Raw genomic sequence first — 21889 nt, forward strand, 5'->3', positions numbered from 1 at the left:
GGGCTTCAGCTACTTTGGCCCTGTCAGTGACTTATGTACTTCCAGCATTCTTTTCTGCTCACAACAGAGCTGTATTGGAGTGTCAAGAGTAAAACTGGCCACCAGCCAATGGGCGGTGGAACGAAGCGCGCCTCACCACGTTCTGTACTTGCGGCCTTTGCGCTTTCTGCGTCGCAGCTCCAGATTTCTTTAGCCCGCATGGAAAGACAGCACTCTCTCGTACATGACGGGATACAAACAAAGATGGCTTCAGCTCCTTTTGCCCTATCAGTGACTTGTGCATTTCAAGCATTCTTTTCAGATGGCTAAAAGCTGGAGTCGGGAACTTGCGTTGGTGGTATAGTGGTGAGCATAGCTGCCTTCCAAGCAGTTGACCCGGGTTCGATTCCCGGCCAACGCATTTGTTTTGGCTCTGGCTGACGTTGAAGCAGAACTCCTTCTGTGACCTCTGTGAGCACCAAAATCTTTTGGATGAGTCGTTCAGCAGCAGCAAAGAGCTGGGTCTCCCCGTCGGGGAATCGAACCCCGGTCTTCCGCGTGACAGGCGGAGATACTGTCCACTATACTAACGAGGAGCTGTACCCGCTGTACTTCGCCCCCAGCCGACTTGACTTCACAGACATCAGCATAAGGAGCCACTACTCCATGAAAAAAACAAATCAACCTGCCTTGATGTTATTGAGTCTCCCAATATCTTGAATGCTACACATTACAGGGGGTCCTCATTTGGACCACTTTACTATTATTACTATTTTTTTTTACTTTTCATAATGGGAACATGAAAAAAAGGATGGGAAATCATGTGGCAGTAACATCGCATTTACGTGGATCATATCGCCCACTGCTAGAATTCTACCACTGAACCACCAATGCTCGGAAAGGAGGGAGAACGTTTGGAATTAACACCGCATTTACGAGTATATTGCCCACTGCTAAACTTCGTCAACCTATAGATAAAGTGAACAAGTTTTATAGGCATTTGACGAATATAGACGGACTAATGAGTTTCTGAAAAGATTCGGCAGGGAACGGGGGTTGGTCGGTATGCAAAGGTTGGAGCTCCTTCAAGTAAATCAGGCTTCATTTTAAAGAACCTTACACACATGCAAGCACACACACAACTTAATTAAAAGAACTCTGTTCCTGCATTGGCCGGGAATCGGACCCGGGTCTCCCGCGTGGCAGGCGAGAATTCTACCACTGAACCACCAATGCTCAGCTGGGAGAACTTCGGCCTTCACATTGCCCTGGATTTAGTAATGGTGCGTAACTGTTACACGTCAAATCCAGGGAAAGGGGGGTTGGGTCAATATGCAAAGTTTGGAGCTCCTTCTAGCAAATCAGGCTTGGCGTTCAAGGCTCATTTTAAAGAATCCCACACACATGCAAACACACACCCCTTACTTAAAAGAACTCTGTTCCTGCATTTGCCCGGGAATCAGAGCCAGGCCTCCTGTGTGGCAGGCGAGAATGGATGATGGAAGAGACTTTTTAACTTTTACTCCTCCCATTTGGAGTGAGGGGGAGATGAAAATCTTATCGGCACCCTAGATTACCCTTTGTGAGTATAGTGGTTTACCACAGGGAGCGCACATGCTCAAACGCATGGGCACACAACTCGAGTTTCTCTTCAAAGACGCATAAATCTTTCGCCTTTTACTAAAGATTTCCGTGGAGGGGAACCTTTCCGAGTGACCTGTATTTTTGGGTGCTCTGCTCACAGCAGAGCTGCACTGCAGTTTCAATAGCAGACTAAATCTGACCACACACCAATGTGCATTGGAGCAAAGCGTGCTTTCTCGTGGACCGTGTTTGCAGCCTTTGCGCTTCCTGTGTCGCAACTTCACATTTTTTTTCAGCCAGCATGGAAAGACAGCACTCTCATGACATGATGGGATCCAAACCTTGGGCTTCAGCTACTTTGGCCCTGTCAGTGACTTATGTACTTCCAGCATTCTTTTCTGCTCACAACAGAGCTGTATTGGAGTGTCAAGAGTAAAACTGGCCACCAGCCAATGGGCGGTGGAACGAAGCGCGCCTCACCACGTTCTGTACTTGCGGCCTTTGCGCTTTCTGCGTCGCAGCTCCAGATTTCTTTAGCCCGCATGGAAAGACAGCACTCTCTCGTACATGACGGGATACAAACAAAGATGGCTTCAGCTCCTTTTGCCCTATCAGTGACTTGTGCATTTCAAGCATTCTTTTCAGATGGCTAAAAGCTGGAGTCGGGAACTTGCGTTGGTGGTATAGTGGTGAGCATAGCTGCCTTCCAAGCAGTTGACCCGGGTTCGATTCCCGGCCAACGCATTTGTTTTGGCTCTGGCTGACGTTGAAGCAGAACTCCTTCTGTGACCTCTGTGAGCACCAAAATCTTTTGGATGAGTCGTTCAGCAGCAGCAAAGAGCTGGGTCTCCCCGTCGGGGAATCGAACCCCGGTCTTCCGCGTGACAGGCGGAGATACTGTCCACTATACTAACGAGGAGCTGTACCCGCTGTACTTCGCCCCCAGCCGACTTGACTTCACAGACATCAGCATAAGGAGCCACTACTCCATGAAAAAAACAAATCAACCTGCCTTGATGTTATTGAGTCTCCCAATATCTTGAATGCTACACATTACAGGGGGTCCTCATTTGGACCACTTTACTATTATTACTATTTTTTTTTACTTTTCATAATGGGAACATGAAAAAAAGGATGGGAAATCATGTGGCAGTAACATCGCATTTACGTGGATCATATCGCCCACTGCTAGAATTCTACCACTGAACCACCAATGCTCGGAAAGGAGGGAGAACGTTTGGAATTAACACCGCATTTACGAGTATATTGCCCACTGCTAAACTTCGTCAACCTATAGATAAAGTGAACAAGTTTTATAGGCATTTGACGAATATAGACGGACTAATGAGTTTCTGAAAAGATTCGGCAGGGAACGGGGGTTGGTCGGTATGCAAAGGTTGGAGCTCCTTCAAGTAAATCAGGCTTCATTTTAAAGAACCTTACACACATGCAAGCACACACACAACTTAATTAAAAGAACTCTGTTCCTGCATTGGCCGGGAATCGGACCCGGGTCTCCCGCGTGGCAGGCGAGAATTCTACCACTGAACCACCAATGCTCAGCTGGGAGAACTTCGGCCTTCACATTGCCCTGGATTTAGTAATGGTGCGTAACTGTTACACGTCAAATCCAGGGAAAGGGGGGTTGGGTCAATATGCAAAGTTTGGAGCTCCTTCTAGCAAATCAGGCTTGGCGTTCAAGGCTCATTTTAAAGAATCCCACACACATGCAAACACACACCCCTTACTTAAAAGAACTCTGTTCCTGCATTTGCCCGGGAATCAGAGCCAGGCCTCCTGTGTGGCAGGCGAGAATGGATGATGGAAGAGACTTTTTAACTTTTACTCCTCCCATTTGGAGTGAGGGGGAGATGAAAATCTTATCGGCACCCTAGATTACCCTTTGTGAGTATAGTGGTTTACCACAGGGAGCGCACATGCTCAAACGCATGGGCACACAACTCGAGTTTCTCTTCAAAGACGCATAAATCTTTCGCCTTTTACTAAAGATTTCCGTGGAGGGGAACCTTTCCGAGTGACCTGTATTTTTGGGTGCTCTGCTCACAGCAGAGCTGCACTGCAGTTTCAATAGCAGACTAAATCTGACCACACACCAATGTGCATTGGAGCAAAGCGTGCTTTCTCGTGGACCGTGTTTGCAGCCTTTGCGCTTCCTGTGTCGCAACTTCACATTTTTTTTCAGCCAGCATGGAAAGACAGCACTCTCATGACATGATGGGATCCAAACCTTGGGCTTCAGCTACTTTGGCCCTGTCAGTGACTTATGTACTTCCAGCATTCTTTTCTGCTCACAACAGAGCTGTATTGGAGTGTCAAGAGTAAAACTGGCCACCAGCCAATGGGCGGTGGAACGAAGCGCGCCTCACCACGTTCTGTACTTGCGGCCTTTGCGCTTTCTGCGTCGCAGCTCCAGATTTCTTTAGCCCGCATGGAAAGACAGCACTCTCTCGTACATGACGGGATACAAACAAAGATGGCTTCAGCTCCTTTTGCCCTATCAGTGACTTGTGCATTTCAAGCATTCTTTTCAGATGGCTAAAAGCTGGAGTCGGGAACTTGCGTTGGTGGTATAGTGGTGAGCATAGCTGCCTTCCAAGCAGTTGACCCGGGTTCGATTCCCGGCCAACGCATTTGTTTTGGCTCTGGCTGACGTTGAAGCAGAACTCCTTCTGTGACCTCTGTGAGCACCAAAATCTTTTGGATGAGTCGTTCAGCAGCAGCAAAGAGCTGGGTCTCCCCGTCGGGGAATCGAACCCCGGTCTTCCGCGTGACAGGCGGAGATACTGTCCACTATACTAACGAGGAGCTGTACCCGCTGTGCTTCGCCCCCAGCCGACTTGACTTCACAGACATCAGCATAAGGAGCCACTACTCCATGAAAAAAACAAATCAACCTGCCTTGATCTTATTGAGTCTCCCAATATCTTGAATGCTACACATTACAGGGGGTCCTCATTTGGACCACTTTACTATTATTACTATTTTTTTTTACTTTTCATAATGGGAACATGAAAAAAAGGATGGGAAATCATGTGGCAGTAACATCGCATTTACGTGGATCATATCGCCCACTGCTAGAATTCTACCACTGAACCACCAATGCTCGGAAAGGAGGGAGAACGTTTGGAATTAACACCGCATTTACGAGTATATTGCCCACTGCTAAACTTCGTCAACCTATAGATAAAGTGAACAAGTTTTATAGGCATTTGACGAATATAGACGGACTAATGAGTTTCTGAAAAGATTCGTCAGGGAACGGGGGTTGGTCGGTATGCAAAGGTTGGAGCTCCTTCAAGTAAATCAGGCTTCATTTTAAAGAACCTTACACACATGCAAGCACACACACAACTTAATTAAAAGAACTCTGTTCCTGCATTGGCCGGGAATCGGACCCGGGTCTCCCGCGTGGCAGGCGAGAATTCTACCACTGAACCACCAATGCTCGGCTGGGAGACTTTCGGCCTTCACATTGCCCTGGATTTAGTAATGGTGCGTAACTGTTACACGTCAAATCCAGGTAAAGGGGGGTTGGGTCAATATGCAAAGTTTGGAGCTCCTTCTAGCAAATCAGGCTTGGCCTTCAAGGCTCATTTTAAAGAATCCCACACACATGCAAACACACACCCCTTAATTAAAAGAACTCTCTTCCTGCATTTGCCCGGGAATCAGAGCCAGGCCTCCTGTGTGGCAGGCGAGAATGGATGATGGAAGAGACTTTTTAACTTTTACTCCTCCCATTTGGAGTGAGGGGGAGATGAAAATCTTATCGGCACCCTAGATTACCCTTTGTGAGTATAGTGGTTTACCACAGGGAGCGCACATGCTCAAGCGCATGGGCACACAACTCGAGTTTCTCTTCATAGACGCATAAATCTTTCGCCTTTTACTAAAGATTTCCGTGGAGGGGAACCTTTCCGAGTGACCTGTATTTTTGGGTGCTCTGCTCACAGCAGAGCTGCACTGCAGTTTCAATAGCAGACTAAATCTGACCACACACCAATGTGCATTGGAGCAAAGCGTGCTTTCTCGTGGACCGTGTTTGCAGCCTTTGCGCTTCCTGTGTCGCAACTTCACATTTTTTTTCAGCCAGCATGGAAAGACAGCACTCTCATGACATGATGGGATCCAAACCTTGGGCTTCAGCTACTTTGGCCCTGTCAGTGACTTATGTACTTCCAGCATTCTTTTCTGCTCACAACAGAGCTGTATTGGAGTGTCAAGAGTAAAACTGGCCACCAGCCAATGGGCGGTGGAACGAAGCGCGCCTCACCACGTTCTGTACTTGCGGCCTTTGCGCTTTCTGCGTCGCAGCTCCAGATTTCTTTAGCCCGCATGGAAAGACAGCACTCTCTCGTACATGACGGGATACAAACAAAGATGGCTTCAGCTCCTTTTGCCCTATCAGTGACTTGTGCATTTCAAGCATTCTTTTCAGATGGCTAAAAGCTGGAGTCGGGAACTTGCGTTGGTGGTATAGTGGTGAGCATAGCTGCCTTCCAAGCAGTTGACCCGGGTTCGATTCCCGGCCAACGCATTTGTTTTGGCTCTGGCTGACGTTGAAGCAGAACTCCTTCTGTGACCTCTGTGAGCACCAAAATCTTTTGGATGAGTCGTTCAGCAGCAGCAAAGAGCTGGGTCTCCCCGTCGGGGAATCGAACCCCGGTCTTCCGCGTGACAGGCGGAGATACTGTCCACTATACTAACGAGGAGCTGTACCCGCTGTGCTTCGCCCCCAGCCGACTTGACTTCACAGACATCAGCATAAGGAGCCACTACTCCATGAAAAAAACAAATCAACCTGCCTTGATGTTATTGAGTCTCCCAATATCTTGAATGCTACACATTACAGGGGGTCCTCATTTGGACCACTTTACTATTATTACTATTTTTTTTTACTTTTCATAATGGGAACATGAAAAAAAGGATGGGAAATCATGTGGCAGTAACATCGCATTTACGTGGATCATATCGCCCACTGCTAGAATTCTACCACTGAACCACCAATGCTCGGAAAGGAGGGAGAACGTTTGGAATTAACACCGCATTTACGAGTATATTGCCCACTGCTAAACTTCGTCAACCTATAGATAAAGTGAACAAGTTTTATAGGCATTTGACGAATATAGACGGACTAATGAGTTTCTGAAAAGATTCGTCAGGGAACGGGGGTTGGTCGGTATGCAAAGGTTGGAGCTCCTTCAAGTAAATCAGGCTTCATTTTAAAGAACCTTACACACATGCAAGCACACACACAACTTAATTAAAAGAACTCTGTTCCTGCATTGGCCGGGAATCGGACCCGGGTCTCCCGCGTGGCAGGCGAGAATTCTACCACTGAACCACCAATGCTCAGCTGGGAGAACTTCGGCCTTCACATTGCCCTGGATTTAGTAATGGTGCGTAACTGTTACACGTCAAATCCAGGGAAAGGGGGGTTGGGTCAATATGCAAAGTTTGGAGCTCCTTCTAGCAAATCAGGCTTGGCCTTCAAGGCTCATTTTAAAGAATCCCACACACATGCAAACACACACCCCTTACTTAAAAGAACTCTGTTCCTGCATTTGCCCGGGAATCAGAGCCAGGCCTCCTGTGTGGCAGGCGAGAATGGATGATGGAAGAGACTTTTTAACTTTTACTCCTCCCATTTGGAGTGAGGGGGAGATGAAAATCTTATCGGCACCCTAGATTACCCTTTGTGAGTATAGTGGTTTACCACAGGGAGCGCACATGCTCAAGCGCATGGGCACACAACTCGAGTTTCTCTTCAAAGACGCATAAATCTTTCGCCTTTTACTAAAGATTTCCGTGGAGGGGAACCTTTCCGAGTGACCTGTATTTTTGGGTGCTCTGCTCACAGCAGAGCTGCACTGCAGTTTCAATAGCAGACTAAATCTGACCACACACCAATGTGCATTGGAGCAAAGCGTGCTTTCTCGTGGACCGTGTTTGCAGCCTTTGCGCTTCCTGTGTCGCAACTTCACATTTTTTTTCAGCCAGCATGGAAAGACAGCACTCTCATGACATGATGGGATCCAAACCTTGGGCTTCAGCTACTTTGGCCCTGTCAGTGACTTATGTACTTCCAGCATTCTTTTCTGCTCACAACAGAGCTGTATTGGCGTGTCAAGAGTAAAACTGGCCACCAGCCAATGGGCGGTGGAACGAAGCGCGCCTCACCACGTTCTGTACTTGCGGCCTTTGCGCTTTCTGCGTCGCAGCTCCAGATTTCTTTAGCCCGCATGGAAAGACAGCACTCTCTCGTACATGACGGGATACAAACAAAGATGGCTTCAGCTCCTTTTGCCCTATCAGTGACTTGTGCATTTCAAGCATTCTTTTCAGATGGCTAAAAGCTGGAGTCGGGAACTTGCGTTGTTGGTATAGTGGTGAGCATAGCTGCCTTCCAAGCAGTTGACCCGGGTTCGATTCCCGGCCAACGCATTTGTTTTGGCTCTGGCTGACGTTGAAGCAGAACTCCTTCTGTGACCTCTGTGAGCACCAAAATCTTTTGGATGAGTCGTTCAGCAGCAGCAAAGAGCTGGGTCTCCCCGTCGGGGAACCGAACCCCGGTCTTCCGCGTGACAGGCGGAGATACTGTCCACTATACTAACGAGGAGCTGTACCCGCTGTGCTTCGCCCCCAGCTGACTTGACTTCACAGACATCAGCATAAGGAGCCACTACTCCATGAAAAAAACAAATCAACCTGCCTTGATCTTATTGAGTCTCCCAATATCTTGAATGCTACACATTACAGGGGGTCCTCATTTGGACCACTTTACTATTATTACTATTTTTTTTTACTTTTCATAATGGGAACATGAAAAAAAGGATGGGAAATCATGTGGCAGTAACATCGCATTTACGTGGATCATATCGCCCACTGCTAGAATTCTACCACTGAACCACCAATGCTCGGAAAGGAGGGAGAACGTTTGGAATTAACACCGCATTTACGAGTATATTGCCCACTGCTAAACTTCGTCAACCTATAGATAAAGTGAACAAGTTTTATAGGCATTTGACGAATATAGACGGACTAATGAGTTTCTGAAAAGATTCGTCAGGGAACGGGGGTTGGTCGGTATGCAAAGGTTGGAGCTCCTTCAAGTAAATCAGGCTTCATTTTAAAGAACCTTACACACATGCAAGCACACACACAACTTAATTAAAAGAACTATGTTCCTGCATTGGCCGGGAATCGGACCCGGGTCTCCCGCGTGGCAGGCGAGAATTCTACCACTGAACCACCAATGCTCGGCTGGGAGACTTTCGGCCTTCACATTGCCCTGGATTTAGTAATGGTGCGTAACTGTTACACGTCAAATCCAGGTAAAGGGGGGTTGGGTCAATATGCAAAGTTTGGAGCTCCTTCTAGCAAATCAGGCTTGGCCTTCAAGGCTCATTTTAAAGAATCCCACACACATGCAAACACACACCCCTTACTTAAAAGAACTCTCTTCCTGCATTTGCCCGGGAATCAGAGCCAGGCCTCCTGTGTGGCAGGCGAGAATGGATGATGGAAGAGACTTTTTAACTTTTACTCCTCCCATTTGGAGTGAGGGGGAGATGAAAATCTTATCGGCACCCTAGATTACCCTTTGTGAGTATAGTGGTTTACCAAAGGGAGCGCACATGCTCAAGCGCATGGGCACACAACTCGAGTTTCTCTTCATAGACGCATAAATCTTTCGCCTTTTACTAAAGATTTCCGTGGAGGGGAACCTTTCCGAGTGACCTGTATTTTTGGGTGCTCTGCTCACAGCAGAGCTGCACTGCAGTTTCAATAGCAGACTAAATCTGACCACACACCAATGTGCATTGGAGCAAAGCGTGCTTTCTCGTGGACCGTGTTTGCAGCCTTTGTGCTTCCTGTGTCGCAACTTCACATTTTTTTTCAGCCAGCATGGAAAGACAGCACTCTCATGACATGATGGGATCCAAACCTTGGGCTTCAGCTACTTTGGCCCTGTCAGTGACTTATGTACTTCCAGCATTCTTTTCTGCTCACAACAGAGCTGTATTGGAGTGTCAAGAGTAAAACTGGCCACCAGCCAATGGGCGGTGGAACGAAGCGCGCCTCACCACGTTCTGTACTTGCGGCCTTTGCGCTTTCTGCGTCGCAGCTCCAGATTTCTTTAGCCCGCATGGAAAGACAGCACTCTCTCGTACATGACGGGATACAAACAAAGATGGCTTCAGCTCCTTTTGCCCTATCAGTGACTTGTGCATTTCAAGCATTCTTTTCAGATGGCTAAAAGCTGGAGTCGGGAACTTGCGTTGGTGGTATAGTGGTGAGCATAGCTCCCTTCCAAGCAGTTGACCCGGGTTCGATTCCCGGCCAACGCATTTGTTTTGGCTCTGGCTGACGTTGAAGCAGAACTCCTTCTGTGACCTCTGTGAGCACCAAAATCTTTTGGATGAGTCGTTCAGCAGCAGCAAAGAGCTGGGTCTCCCCGTCGGGGAATCGAACCCCGGTCTTCCGCGTGACAGGCGGAGATACTGTCCACTATACTAACGAGGAGCTGTACCCGCTGTGCTTCGCCCCCAGCCGACTTGACTTCACAGACATCAGCATAAGGAGCCACTACTCCATGAAAAAAACAAATCAACCTGCCTTGATGTTATTGAGTCTCCCAATATCTTGAATGCTACACATTACAGGGGGTCCTCATTTGGACCACTTTACTATTATTACTATTTTTTTTTACTTTTCATAATGGGAACATGAAAAAAAGGATGGGAAATCATGTGGCAGTAACATCGCATTTACGTGGATCATATCGCCCACTGCTAGAATTCTACCACTGAACCACCAATGCTCGGAAAGGAGGGAGAACGTTTGGAATTAACACCGCATTTACGAGTATATTGCCCACTGCTAAACTTCGTCAACCTATAGATAAAGTGAACAAGTTTTATAGGCATTTGACGAATATAGACGGACTAATGAGTTTCTGAAAAGATTCGTCAGGGAACGGGGGTTGGTCGGTATGCAAAGGTTGGAGCTCCTTCAAGTAAATCAGGCTTCATTTTAAAGAACCTTACACACATGCAAGCACACACACAACTTAATTAAAAGAACTCTGTTCCTGCATTGGCCGGGAATCGGACCCGGGTCTCCCGCGTGGCAGGCGAGAATTCTACCACTGAACCACCAATGCTCAGCTGGGAGAACTTCGGCCTTCACATTGCCCTGGATTTAGTAATGGTGCGTAACTGTTACACGTCAAATCCAGGGAAAGGGGGGTTGGGTCAATATGCAAAGTTTGGAGCTCCTTCTAGCAAATCAGGCTTGGCCTTCAAGGCTCATTTTAAAGAATCCCACACACATGCAAACACACACCCCTTACTTAAAAGAACTCTGTTCCTGCATTTGCCCGGGAATCAGAGCCAGGCCTCCTGTGTGGCAGGCGAGAATGGATGATGGAAGAGACTTTTTAACTTTTACTCCTCCCATTTGGAGTGAGGGGGAGATGAAAATCTTATCGGCACCCTAGATTACCCTTTGTGAGTATAGTGGTTTACCACAGGGAGCGCACATGCTCAAGCGCATGGGCACACAACTCGAGTTTCTCTTCAAAGACGCATAAATCTTTCGCCTTTTACTAAAGATTTCCGTGGAGGGGAACCTTTCCGAGTGACCTGTATTTTTGGGTGCTCTGCTCACAGCAGAGCTGCACTGCAGTTTCAATAGCAGACTAAATCTGACCACACACCAATGTGCATTGGAGCAAAGCGTGCTTTCTCGTGGACCGTGTTTGCAGCCTTTGCGCTTCCTGTGTCGCAACTTCACATTTTTTTTCAGCCAGCATGGAAAGACAGCACTCTCATGACATGATGGGATCCAAACCTTGGGCTTCAGCTACTTTGGCCCTGTCAGTGACTTATGTACTTCCAGCATTCTTTTCTGCTCACAACAGAGCTGTATTGGAGTGTCAAGAGTAAAACTGGCCACCAGCCAATGGGCGGTGGAACGAAGCGCGCCTCACCACGTTCTGTACTTGCGGCCTTTGCGCTTTCTGCGTCGCAGCTCCAGATTTCTTTAGCCCGCATGGAAAGACAGCACTCTCTCGTACATGACGGGATACAAACAAAGATGGCTTCAGCTCCTTTTGCCCTATCAGTGACTTGTGCATTTCAAGCATTCTTTTCAGATGGCTAAAAGCTGGAGTCGGGAACTTGCGTTGGTGGTATAGTGGTGAGCATAGCTGCCTTCCAAGCAGTTGACCCGGGTTCGATTCCCGGCCAACGCATTTGTTTTGGCTCTGGCTGACGTTGAAGCAGAACTCCTTCTGTGACCTCTGTGAGCACCAAAATCTTTTGGATGAGTCGTTCAGCAGCAGCAAAGAGCTGGGTCTCCCCGTCGGGGAATCGAACCCCGGTCTTCCGCGTGACAGGCGGAGATACTGTCCACTATACTAACGAGGAGCTGTACCCGCTGTGCTTCGCCCCCAGCTGACTTGACTTCACAGACATCAGCATAAGGAGCCACTACTCCATGAAAAAAACAAATCAACCTGCCTTGATCTTATTGAGTCTCCCAATATCTTGAATGCTACACATTACAGGGGGTCCTCATTTGGACCACTTTACTATTATTACTATTTTTTTTTACTTTTCATAATGGGAACATGAAAAAAAGGATGGGAAATCATGTGGCAGTAACATCACATTTACGTGGATCATATCGCCCACTGCTAGAATTCTACCACTGAACCACCAATGCTCGGAAAGGAGGGAGAACGTTTGGAATTAACACCGCATTTACGAGTATATTGCCCACTGCTAAACTTCGTCAACCTATAGATAAAGTGAACAAGTTTTATAGGCATTTGACGAATATAGACGGACTAATGAGTTTCTGAAAAGATTCGTCAGGGAACGGGGGTTGGTCGGTATGCAAAGGTTGGAGCTCCTTCAAGTAAATCAGGCTTCATTTTAAAGAACCTTACACACATGCAAGCACACACACAACTTAATTAAAAGAACTATGTTCCTGCATTGGCCGGGAATCGGACCCGGGTCTCCCGCGTGGCAGGCGAGAATTCTACCACTGAACCACCAATGCTCGGCTGGGAGACTTTTGGCCTTCACATTGCCCTGGATTTAGTAATGGTGCGTAACTGTTACACGTCAAATCCAGGGAAAGGGGGGTTGGGTCAATATGCAAAGTTTGGAGCTCCTTCTAGCAAATCAGGCTTGGCCTTCAAGGCTCATTTTAAAGAATCCCACACACATGCAAACACACACCCCTTACTTAAAAGAACTCTCTTCCTGCATTTGCCCGGGAATCAGAGCCAGGCCTCCTGTGTGGCAGGCGAGAATGGATGATGGAAGAGACTTTTTAACTTTTACTCCTCCCATTTGGAGTGAGGGGGAGATGAAAATCTTATCGGCACCCTAGATTACCCTTTGTGAGTATAGTGGTTTACCAAAGGGAGCGCACATGCTCAAGCGCATGGGCACACAACTCGAGTTTCTCTTCATAGACGCATAAATCTTTCGCCTTTTACTAAAGATTTCCGTGGAGGGGAACCTTTCCGAGTGACCTGTATTTTTGGGTGCTCTGCTCACAGCAGAGCTGCACTGCAGTTTCAATAGCAGACTAAATCTGACCACACACCAATGTGCATTGGAGCAAAGCGTGCTTTCTCGTGGACCGTGTTTGCAGCCTTTGCGCTTCCTGTGTCGCAACTTCACATTTTTTTTCAGCCAGCATGGAAAGACAGCACTCTCATGACATGATGGGATCCAAACCTTGGGCTTCAGCTACTTTGGCCCTGTCAGTGACTTATGTACTTCCAGCATTCTTTTCTGCTCACAACAGAGCTGTATTGGAGTGTCAAGAGTAAAACTGGCCACCAGCCAATGGGCGGTGGAACGAAGCGCGCCTCACCACGTTCTGTACTTGCGGCCTTTGCGCTTTCTGCGTCGCAGCTCCAGATTTCTTTAGCCCGCATGGAAAGACAGCACTCTCTCGTACATGACGGGATACAAACAAAGATGGCTTCAGCTCCTTTTGCCCTATCAGTGACTTGTGCATTTCAAGCATTCTTTTCAGATGGCTAAAAGCTGGAGTCGGGAACTTGCGTTGGTGGTATAGTGGTGAGCATAGCTGCCTTCCAAGCAGTTGACCCGGGTTCGATTCCCGGCCAACGCATTTGTTTTGGCTCTGGCTGACGTTGAAGCAGAACTCCTTCTGTGACCTCTGTGAGCACCAAAATCTTTTGGATGAGTCGTTCAGCAGCAGCAAAGAGCTGGGTCTCCCCGTCGGGGAATCGAACCCCGGTCTTCCGCGTGACAGGCGGAGATACTGTACACTATACTAACGAGGAGCTGTACCCGCTGTGCTTCGCCCCCAGCCGACTTGACTTCACAGACATCAGCATAAGGAGCCACTACTCCATGAAAAAAACAAATCAACCTGCCTTGATCTTATTGAGTCTCCCAATATCTTGAATGCTACACATTACAGGGGGTCCTCATTTGGACCACTTTACTATATTACTATTTTTTTTTACTTTTCATAATGGGAACATGAAAAAAAGGATGGGAAATCATGTGGCAGTAACATCGCATTTACGTGGATCATATCGCCCACTGCTAGAATTCTACCACTGAACCACCAATGCTCGGAAAGGAGGGAGAACGTTTGGAATTAACACCGCATTTACGAGTATATTGCCCACTGCTAAACTTCGTCAACCTATAGATAAAGTGAACAAGTTTTATAGGCATTTGACGAATATAGACGGACTAATGAGTTTCTGAAAAGATTCGGCAGGGAACGGGGGTTGGTCGGTATGCAAAGGTTGGAGCTCCTTCAAGTAAATCAGGCTTCATTTTAAAGAACCTTACACACATGCAAGCACACACACAACTTAATTAAAAGAACTCTGTTCCTGCATTGGCCGGGAATCGGACCCGGGTCTCCCGCGTGGCAGGCGAGAATTCTACCACTGAACCACCAATGCTCAGCTGGGAGAACTTCGGCCTTCACATTGCCCTGGATTTAGTAATGGTGCGTAACTGTTACACGTCAAATCCAGGGAAAGGGGGGTTGGGTCAATATGCAAAGTTTGGAGCTCCTTCTAGCAAATCAGGCTTGGCCTTCAAGGCTCATTTTAAAGAATCCCACACACATGCAAACACACACCCCTTACTTAAAAGAACTCTGTTCCTGCATTTGCCCGGGAATCAGAGCCAGGCCTCCTGTGTGGCAGGCGAGAATGGATGATGGAAGAGACTTTTTAACTTTTACTCCTCCCATTTGGAGTGAGGGGGAGATGAAAATCTTATCGGCACCCTAGATTACCCTTTGTGAGTATAGTGGTTTACCACAGCGAGCGCACATGCTCAAGCGCGTGGGCACACAACTCGAGTTTCTCTTCATAGACGCATAAATCTTTCGCCTTTTACTAAAGATTTCCGTGGAGGGGAACCTTTCCGAGTGACCTGTATTTTTGGGTGCTCTGCTCACAGCAGAGCTGCACTGCAGTTTCAATAGCAGACTAAATCTGACCACACACCAATGTGCATTGGAGCAAAGCGTGCTTTCTCGTGGACCGTGTTTGCAGCCTTTGCGCTTCCTGTGTCGCAACTTCACATTTTTTTTCAGCCAGCATGGAAAGACAGCACTCTCATGACATGATGGGATCCAAACCTTGGGCTTCAGCTACTTTGGCCCTGTCAGTGACTTATGTACTTCCAGCATTCTTTTCTGCTCACAACAGAGCTGTATTGGAGTGTCAAGAGTAAAACTGGCCACCAGCCAATGGGCGGTGGAACGAAGCGCGCCTCACCACGTTCTGTACTTGCGGCCTTTGCGCTTTCTGCGTCGCAGCTCCAGATTTCTTTAGCCCGCATGGAAAGACAGCACTCTCTCGTACATGACGGGATACAAACAAAGATGGCTTCAGCTCCTTTTGCCCTATCAGTGACTTGTGCATTTCAAGCATTCTTTTCAGATGGCTAAAAGCTGGAGTCGGGAACTTGCGTTGGTGGTATAGTGGTGAGCATAGCTGCCTTCCAAGCAGTTGACCCGGGTTCGATTCCCGGCCAACGCATTTGTTTTGGCTCTGGCTGACGTTGAAGCAGAACTCCTTCTGTGACCTCTGTGAGCACCAAAATCTTTTGGATGAGTCGTTCAGCAGCAGCAAAGAGCTGGGTCTCCCCGTCGGGGAATCGAACCCCGGTCTTCCGCGTGACAGGCGGAGATACTGTCCACTATACTAACGAGGAGCTGTACCTGCTGTGCTTCGCCCCCAGCCGACTTGACTTCACAGACATCAGCATAAGGAGCCACTACTCCATGAAAAAAACAAATCAACCTGCCTTGATGTTATTGAGGCTACGTTTACATTAATCCGGATACATTTGAAAACGGAGTTTTCATTTTAAAACGCTCTCCGTCCACACTAGCATTTCCAAGCGTTTTCCTAAAGTTTCTCATCCACACTGAAACGTAGAAAAACATCAAATTCGCCTTACTGCGCATGCGTAAAGCCTCCAAAATTATACAGATGTAATAAGTTTTCACGCAATTCTTCTGGCGGGATAATTTATGGAAATATCTCATCATCCACTGACGCGTCTATATCGCGCTCATTCATATTTTATCTGAAAAGCAGTTGTCGTCATGTTTTGCAGGACAGCAACTGTGAGTAAATTTTCCGTCATCATTTTAGGACTGTAATTTGAGGAGTGTACAAGGTAAATCTCTTTAGCAGCAGTGTGTGAATAGCACAGGCACAATTACTGCTGTAAACATAGATATCTATTGGTACAATATTCGTCACATGACTATAAATATGCGTCATCGTTTTCCAAAGCCTCCGTTTTTACTGTCCACACTACAACGTGAAAACGGCGTTTTCTAATTTATCCACTTTGGCCGGAGTTTTTAGAAATAATCGTTTTCTGTGATAAAAACGGGGTTTTCGTGTAAATGAGAGGCCAAACCGCAGGGAAATATCTGCGTTTTCCCTTCGTGTAAACGGGGCCTGAGTCTCCCAATATCTTGAATGCTACACATTACAGGGGGTCCTCATTTGGACCACTTTACTATTATTACTATTTTTTTTTACTTTTCATAATGGGAACATGAAAAAAAGGATGGGAAATCATGTGGCAGTAACATCGCATTTACGTGGATCATATCGCCCACTGCTAGAATTCTACCACTGAACCACCAATGCTCGGAAAGGAGGGAGAACGTTTGGAATTAACACCGCATTTACGAGTATATTGCCCACTGCTAAACTTCGTCAACCTATAGATAAAGTGAACAAGTTTTATAGGCATTTGACGAATATAGACGGACTAATGAGTTTCTGAAAAGATTCGGCAGGGAACGGGGGTTGGTCGGTATGCAAAGGTTGGAGCTCCTTCAAGTAAATCAGGCTTCATTTTAAAGAACCTTACACACATGCAAGCACACACACAACTTAATTAAAAGAACTCTGTTCCTGCATTGGCCGGGAATCGGACCCGGGTCTCCCGCGTGGCAGGCGAGAATTCTACCACTGAACCACCAATGCTCAGCTGGGAGAACTTCGGCCTTCACATTGCCCTGGATTTAGTAATGGTGCGTAACTGTTACACGTCAAATCCAGGGAAAGGGGGGTTGGGTCAATATGCAAAGTTTGGAGCTCCTTCTAGCAAATCAGGCTTGGCCTTCAAGGCTCATTTTAAAGAATCCCACACACATGCAAACACACACCCCTTACTTAAAAGAACTCTGTTCCTGCATTTGCCCGGGAATCAGAGCCAGGCCTCCTGTGTGGCAGGCGAGAATGGATGATGGAAGAGACTTTTTAACTTTTACTCCTCCCATTTGGAGTGAGGGGGAGATGAAAATCTTATCGGCACCCTAGATTACCCTTTGTGAGTATAGTGGTTTACCACAGGGAGCGCACATGCTCAAGCGCATGGGCACACAACTCGAGTTTCTCTTCAAAGACGCATAAATCTTTCGCCTTTTACTAAAGATTTCCGTGGAGGGGAACCTTTCCGAGTGACCTGTATTTTTGGGTGCTCTGCTCACAGCAGAGCTGCACTGCAATTTCAATAGCAGACTAAATCTGACCACACACCAATGTGCATTGGAGCAAAGCGTGCTTTCTCGTGGACCGTGTTTGCAGCCTTTGCGCTTCCTGTGTCGCAACTTCACATTTTTTTTCAGCCAGCATGGAAAGACAGCACTCTCATGACATGATGGGATCCAAACCTTGGGCTTCAGCTACTTTGGCCCTGTCAGTGACTTATGTACTTCCAGCATTCTTTTCTGCTCACAACAGAGCTGTATTGGAGTGTCAAGAGTAAAACTGGCCACCAGCCAATGGGCGGTGGAACGAAGCGCGCCTCACCACGTTCTGTACTTGCGGCCTTTGCGCTTTCTGCGTCGCAGCTCCAGATTTCTTTAGCCCGCATGGAAAGACAGCACTCTCTCGTACATGACGGGATACAAACAAAGATGGCTTCAGCTCCTTTTGCCCTATCAGTGACTTGTGCATTTCAAGCATTCTTTTCAGATGGCTAAAAGCTGGAGTCGGGAACTTGCGTTGGTGGTATAGTGGTGAGCATAGCTGCCTTCCAAGCAGTTGACCCGGGTTCGATTCCCGGCCAACGCATTTGTTTTGGCTCTGGCTGACGTTGAAGCAGAACTCCTTCTGTGACCTCTGTGAGCACCAAAATCTTTTGGATGAGTCGTTCAGCAGCAGCAAAGAGCTGGGTCTCCCCGTCGGGGAATCGAACCCCGGTCTTCCGCGTGACAGGCGGAGATACTGTCCACTATACTAACGAGGAGCTGTACCCGCTGTGCTTCGCCCCCAGCCGACTTGACTTCACAGACATCAGCATAAGGAGCCACTACTCCATGAAAAAAACAAATCAACCTGCCTTGATCTTATTGAGTCTCCCAATATCTTGAATGCTACACATTACAGGGGGTCCTCATTTGGACCACTTTACTATTATTACTATTTTTTTTTACTTTTCATAATGGGAACATGAAAAAAAGGATGGGAAATCATGTGGCAGTAACATCGCATTTACGTGGATCATATCGCCCACTGCTAGAATTCTACCACTGAACCACCAATGCTCGGAAAGGAGGGAGAACGTTTGGAATTAACACCGCATTTACGAGTATATTGCCCACTGCTAAACTTCGTCAACCTATAGATAAAGTGAACAAGTTTTATAGGCATTTGACGAATATAGACGGACTAATGAGTTTCTGAAAAGATTCGTCAGGGAACGGGGGTTGGTCGGTATGCAAAGGTTGGAGCTCCTTCAAGTAAATCAGGCTTCATTTTAAAGAACCTTACACACATGCAAGCACACACACAACTTAATTAAAAGAACTCTGTTCCTGACAGCACTCTCATGACATGATGGGATCCAAACCTTGGGCTTCAGCTACTTTGGCCCTGTCAGTTACTTATGTACTTCCAGCATTCTTTTCTGCTCACAACAGAGCTGTATTGGAGTGTCAAGAGTAAAACTGGCCACCAGCCAATGGGCGGTGGAACGAAGCGCGCCTCACCACGTTCTGTACTTGCGGCCTTTGCGCTTTCTGCGTCGCAGCTCCAGATTTCTTTAGCCCGCATGGAAAGACAGCACTCTCTCGTACATGACGGGATACAAACAAAGATGGCTTCAGCTCCTTTTGCCCTATCAGTGACTTGTGCATTTCAAGCATTCTTTTCAGATGGCTAAAAGCTGGAGTCGGGAACTTGCGTTGGTGGTATAGTGGTGAGCATAGCTGCCTTCCAAGCAGTTGACCCGGGTTCGATTCCCGGCCAACGCATTTGTTTTGGCTCTGGCTGACGTTGAAGCAGAACTCCTTCTGTGACCTCTGTGAGCACCAAAATCTTTTGGATGAGTCGTTCAGCAGCAGCAAAGAGCTGGGTCTCCCCGTCGGGGAATCGAACCCCGGTCTTCCGCGTGACAGGCGGAGATACTGTCCACTATACTAACGAGGAGCTGTACCCGCTGTGCTTCGCCCCCAGCTGACTTGACTTCACAGACATCAGCATAAGGAGCCACTACTCCATGAAAAAAACAAATCAACCTGCCTTGATCTTATTGAGTCTCCCAATATCTTGAATGCTACACATTACAGGGGGTCCTCATTTGGACCACTTTACTATATTACTATTTTTTTTTACTTTTCATAATGGGAACATGAAAAAAAGGATGGGAAATCATGTGGCAGTAACATCGCATTTACGTGGATCATATCGCCCACTGCTAGAATTCTACCACTGAACCACCAATGCTCGGAAAGGAGGGAGAACGTTTGGAATTAACACCGCATTTACGAGTATATTGCCCACTGCTAAACTTCGTCAACCTATAGATAAAGTGAACAAGTTTTATAGGCATTTGACGAATATAGACGGACTAATGAGTTTCTGAAAAGATTCGGCAGGGAACGGGGGTTGGTCGGTATGCAAAGGTTGGAGCTCCTTCAAGTAAATCAGGCTTCATTTTAAAGAACCTTACACACATGCAAGCACACACACAACTTAATTAAAAGAACTCTGTTCCTGCATTGGCCGGGAATCGGACCCGGGTCTCCCGCGTGGCAGGCGAGAATTCTACCACTGAACCACCAATGCTCAGCTGGGAGAACTTCGGCCTTCACATTGCCCTGGATTTAGTAATGGTGCGTAACTGTTACACGTCAAATCCAGGGAAAGGGGGGTTGGGTCAATATGCAAAGTTTGGAGCTCCTTCTAGCAAATCAGGCTTGGCCTTCAAGGCTCATTTTAAAGAATCCCACACACATGCAAACACACACCCCTTACTTAAAAGAACTCTGTTCCTGCATTTGCCCGGGAATCAGAGCCAGGCCTCCTGTGTGGCAGGCGAGAATGGATGATGGAAGAGACTTTTTAACTTTTACTCCTCCCATTTGGAGTGAGGGGGAGATGAAAATCTTATCGGCACCCTAGATTACCCTTTGTGAGTATAGTGGTTTACCACAGGGAGCGCACATGCTCAAGCGCATGGGCACACAACTCGAGTTTCTCTTCATAGACGCATAAATCTTTCGCCTTTTACTAAAGATTTCCATGGAGGGGAACCTTTCCGAGTGACCTGTATTTTTGGGTGCTCTGCTCACAGCAGAGCTGCACTGCAGTTTCAATAGCAGACTAAATCTGACCACACACCAATGTGCATTGGAGCAAAGCGTGCTTTCTCGTGGACCGTGTTTGCAGCCTTTGCGCTTCCTGTGTCGCAACTTCACATTTTTTTTCAGCCAGCATGGAAAGACAGCACTCTCATGACATGATGGGATCCAAACCTTGGGCTTCAGCTACTTTGGCCCTGTCAGTGACTTATGTACTTCCAGCATTCTTTTCTGCTCACAACAGAGCTGTATTGGAGTGTCAAGAGTAAAACTGGCCACCAGCCAATGGGCGGTGGAACGAAGCGCGCCTCACCACGTTCTGTACTTGCGGCCTTTGCGCTTTCTGCGTCGCAGCTCCAGATTTCTTTAGCCCGCATGGAAAGACAGCACTCTCTCGTACATGACGGGATACAAACAAAGATGGCTTCAGCTCCTTTTGCCCTATCAGTGACTTGTGCATTTCAAGCATTCTTTTCAGATGGCTAAAAGCTGGAGTCGGGAACTTGCGTTGGTGGTATAGTGGTGAGCATAGCTGCCTTCCAAGCAGTTGACCCGGGTTCGATTCCCGGCCAACGCATTTGTTTTGGCTCTGGCTGACGTTGAAGCAGAACTCCTTCTGTGACCTCTGTGAGCACCAAAATCTTTTGGATGAGTCGTTCAGCAGCAGCAAAGAGCTGGGTCTCCCCGTCGGGGAATCGAACCCCGGTCTTCCGCGTGACAGGCAGACATACTGTACACTATACTAACGAGGAGCTGTACCCGCTGTGCTTCGCCCCCAGCCGACTTGACTTCACAGACATCAGCATAAGGAGCCACTACTCCATGAAAAAAACAAATCAACCTGCCTTGATCTTATTGAGTCTCCCAATATCTTGAATGCTACACATTACAGGGGGTCCTCATTTGGACCACTTTACTATATTACTATTTTTTTTTACTTTTCATAATGGGAACATGAAAAAAAGGATGGGAAATCATGTGGCAGTAACATCGCATTTACGTGGATCATATCGCCCACTGCTAGAATTCTACCACTGAACCACCAATGCTCGGAAAGGAGGGAGAACGTTTGGAATTAACACCGCATTTACGAGTATATTGCCCACTGCTAAACTTCGTCAACCTATAGATAAAGTGAACAAGTTTTATAGGCATTTGA

General features: G+C 47.3%; 20 non-coding genes across 20 annotated transcripts; 10 read left to right on the plus strand and 10 right to left on the minus strand.

Annotated features, from left to right (window-relative positions):
• Nucleotides 1–1144: 1144 nt before the first annotated feature.
• Nucleotides 1145–1215, minus strand: trnag-gcc (transfer RNA glycine (anticodon GCC)). Its single transcript has one exon. It is a non-coding gene; the product is annotated as a tRNA-Gly (tRNA).
• A 399-nt stretch (nucleotides 1216–1614) lies between these two features.
• On the plus strand, nucleotides 1615–1730 carry LOC141285707 (U5 spliceosomal RNA). Its single transcript, XR_012338832.1, has one exon. It is a non-coding gene; the product is annotated as a U5 spliceosomal RNA (small nuclear RNA).
• A 1321-nt stretch (nucleotides 1731–3051) lies between these two features.
• On the minus strand, nucleotides 3052–3122 carry trnag-gcc (transfer RNA glycine (anticodon GCC)). Its single transcript has one exon. It is a non-coding gene; the product is annotated as a tRNA-Gly (tRNA).
• A 399-nt stretch (nucleotides 3123–3521) lies between these two features.
• On the plus strand, nucleotides 3522–3637 carry LOC141285708 (U5 spliceosomal RNA). The gene has a single exon (XR_012338833.1). It is a non-coding gene; the product is annotated as a U5 spliceosomal RNA (small nuclear RNA).
• A 1321-nt stretch (nucleotides 3638–4958) lies between these two features.
• trnag-gcc (transfer RNA glycine (anticodon GCC)) lies at nucleotides 4959–5029 on the minus strand. Its single transcript has one exon. It is a non-coding gene; the product is annotated as a tRNA-Gly (tRNA).
• A 399-nt stretch (nucleotides 5030–5428) lies between these two features.
• On the plus strand, nucleotides 5429–5544 carry LOC141285639 (U5 spliceosomal RNA). Its single transcript, XR_012338763.1, has one exon. It is a non-coding gene; the product is annotated as a U5 spliceosomal RNA (small nuclear RNA).
• A 1321-nt stretch (nucleotides 5545–6865) lies between these two features.
• On the minus strand, nucleotides 6866–6936 carry trnag-gcc (transfer RNA glycine (anticodon GCC)). Its single transcript has one exon. It is a non-coding gene; the product is annotated as a tRNA-Gly (tRNA).
• Nucleotides 6937–7335: 399 nt separating this feature from the next.
• LOC141285709 (U5 spliceosomal RNA) lies at nucleotides 7336–7451 on the plus strand. Its single transcript, XR_012338834.1, has one exon. It is a non-coding gene; the product is annotated as a U5 spliceosomal RNA (small nuclear RNA).
• Nucleotides 7452–8772: 1321 nt separating this feature from the next.
• Nucleotides 8773–8843, minus strand: trnag-gcc (transfer RNA glycine (anticodon GCC)). The gene has a single exon. It is a non-coding gene; the product is annotated as a tRNA-Gly (tRNA).
• Nucleotides 8844–9242: 399 nt separating this feature from the next.
• Nucleotides 9243–9358, plus strand: LOC141285640 (U5 spliceosomal RNA). The gene has a single exon (XR_012338764.1). It is a non-coding gene; the product is annotated as a U5 spliceosomal RNA (small nuclear RNA).
• A 1321-nt stretch (nucleotides 9359–10679) lies between these two features.
• Nucleotides 10680–10750, minus strand: trnag-gcc (transfer RNA glycine (anticodon GCC)). Its single transcript has one exon. It is a non-coding gene; the product is annotated as a tRNA-Gly (tRNA).
• Nucleotides 10751–11149: 399 nt separating this feature from the next.
• On the plus strand, nucleotides 11150–11265 carry LOC141285710 (U5 spliceosomal RNA). Its single transcript, XR_012338835.1, has one exon. It is a non-coding gene; the product is annotated as a U5 spliceosomal RNA (small nuclear RNA).
• A 1321-nt stretch (nucleotides 11266–12586) lies between these two features.
• Nucleotides 12587–12657, minus strand: trnag-gcc (transfer RNA glycine (anticodon GCC)). The gene has a single exon. It is a non-coding gene; the product is annotated as a tRNA-Gly (tRNA).
• A 399-nt stretch (nucleotides 12658–13056) lies between these two features.
• Nucleotides 13057–13172, plus strand: LOC141285641 (U5 spliceosomal RNA). The gene has a single exon (XR_012338766.1). It is a non-coding gene; the product is annotated as a U5 spliceosomal RNA (small nuclear RNA).
• Nucleotides 13173–14492: 1320 nt separating this feature from the next.
• Nucleotides 14493–14563, minus strand: trnag-gcc (transfer RNA glycine (anticodon GCC)). The gene has a single exon. It is a non-coding gene; the product is annotated as a tRNA-Gly (tRNA).
• Nucleotides 14564–14962: 399 nt separating this feature from the next.
• LOC141285642 (U5 spliceosomal RNA) lies at nucleotides 14963–15078 on the plus strand. The gene has a single exon (XR_012338767.1). It is a non-coding gene; the product is annotated as a U5 spliceosomal RNA (small nuclear RNA).
• A 1979-nt stretch (nucleotides 15079–17057) lies between these two features.
• trnag-gcc (transfer RNA glycine (anticodon GCC)) lies at nucleotides 17058–17128 on the minus strand. The gene has a single exon. It is a non-coding gene; the product is annotated as a tRNA-Gly (tRNA).
• A 399-nt stretch (nucleotides 17129–17527) lies between these two features.
• LOC141285711 (U5 spliceosomal RNA) lies at nucleotides 17528–17643 on the plus strand. Its single transcript, XR_012338836.1, has one exon. It is a non-coding gene; the product is annotated as a U5 spliceosomal RNA (small nuclear RNA).
• A 2501-nt stretch (nucleotides 17644–20144) lies between these two features.
• trnag-gcc (transfer RNA glycine (anticodon GCC)) lies at nucleotides 20145–20215 on the minus strand. Its single transcript has one exon. It is a non-coding gene; the product is annotated as a tRNA-Gly (tRNA).
• A 399-nt stretch (nucleotides 20216–20614) lies between these two features.
• On the plus strand, nucleotides 20615–20730 carry LOC141285736 (U5 spliceosomal RNA). The gene has a single exon (XR_012338860.1). It is a non-coding gene; the product is annotated as a U5 spliceosomal RNA (small nuclear RNA).
• The last annotated feature ends 1159 nt before the right edge of the window (nucleotides 20731–21889 follow it).

Source organism: Garra rufa, chromosome 14 (genome assembly GCF_049309525.1).
Source record: "Garra rufa chromosome 14, GarRuf1.0, whole genome shotgun sequence".
Taxonomy (NCBI): Eukaryota; Metazoa; Chordata; class Actinopteri; order Cypriniformes; family Cyprinidae; genus Garra; species Garra rufa.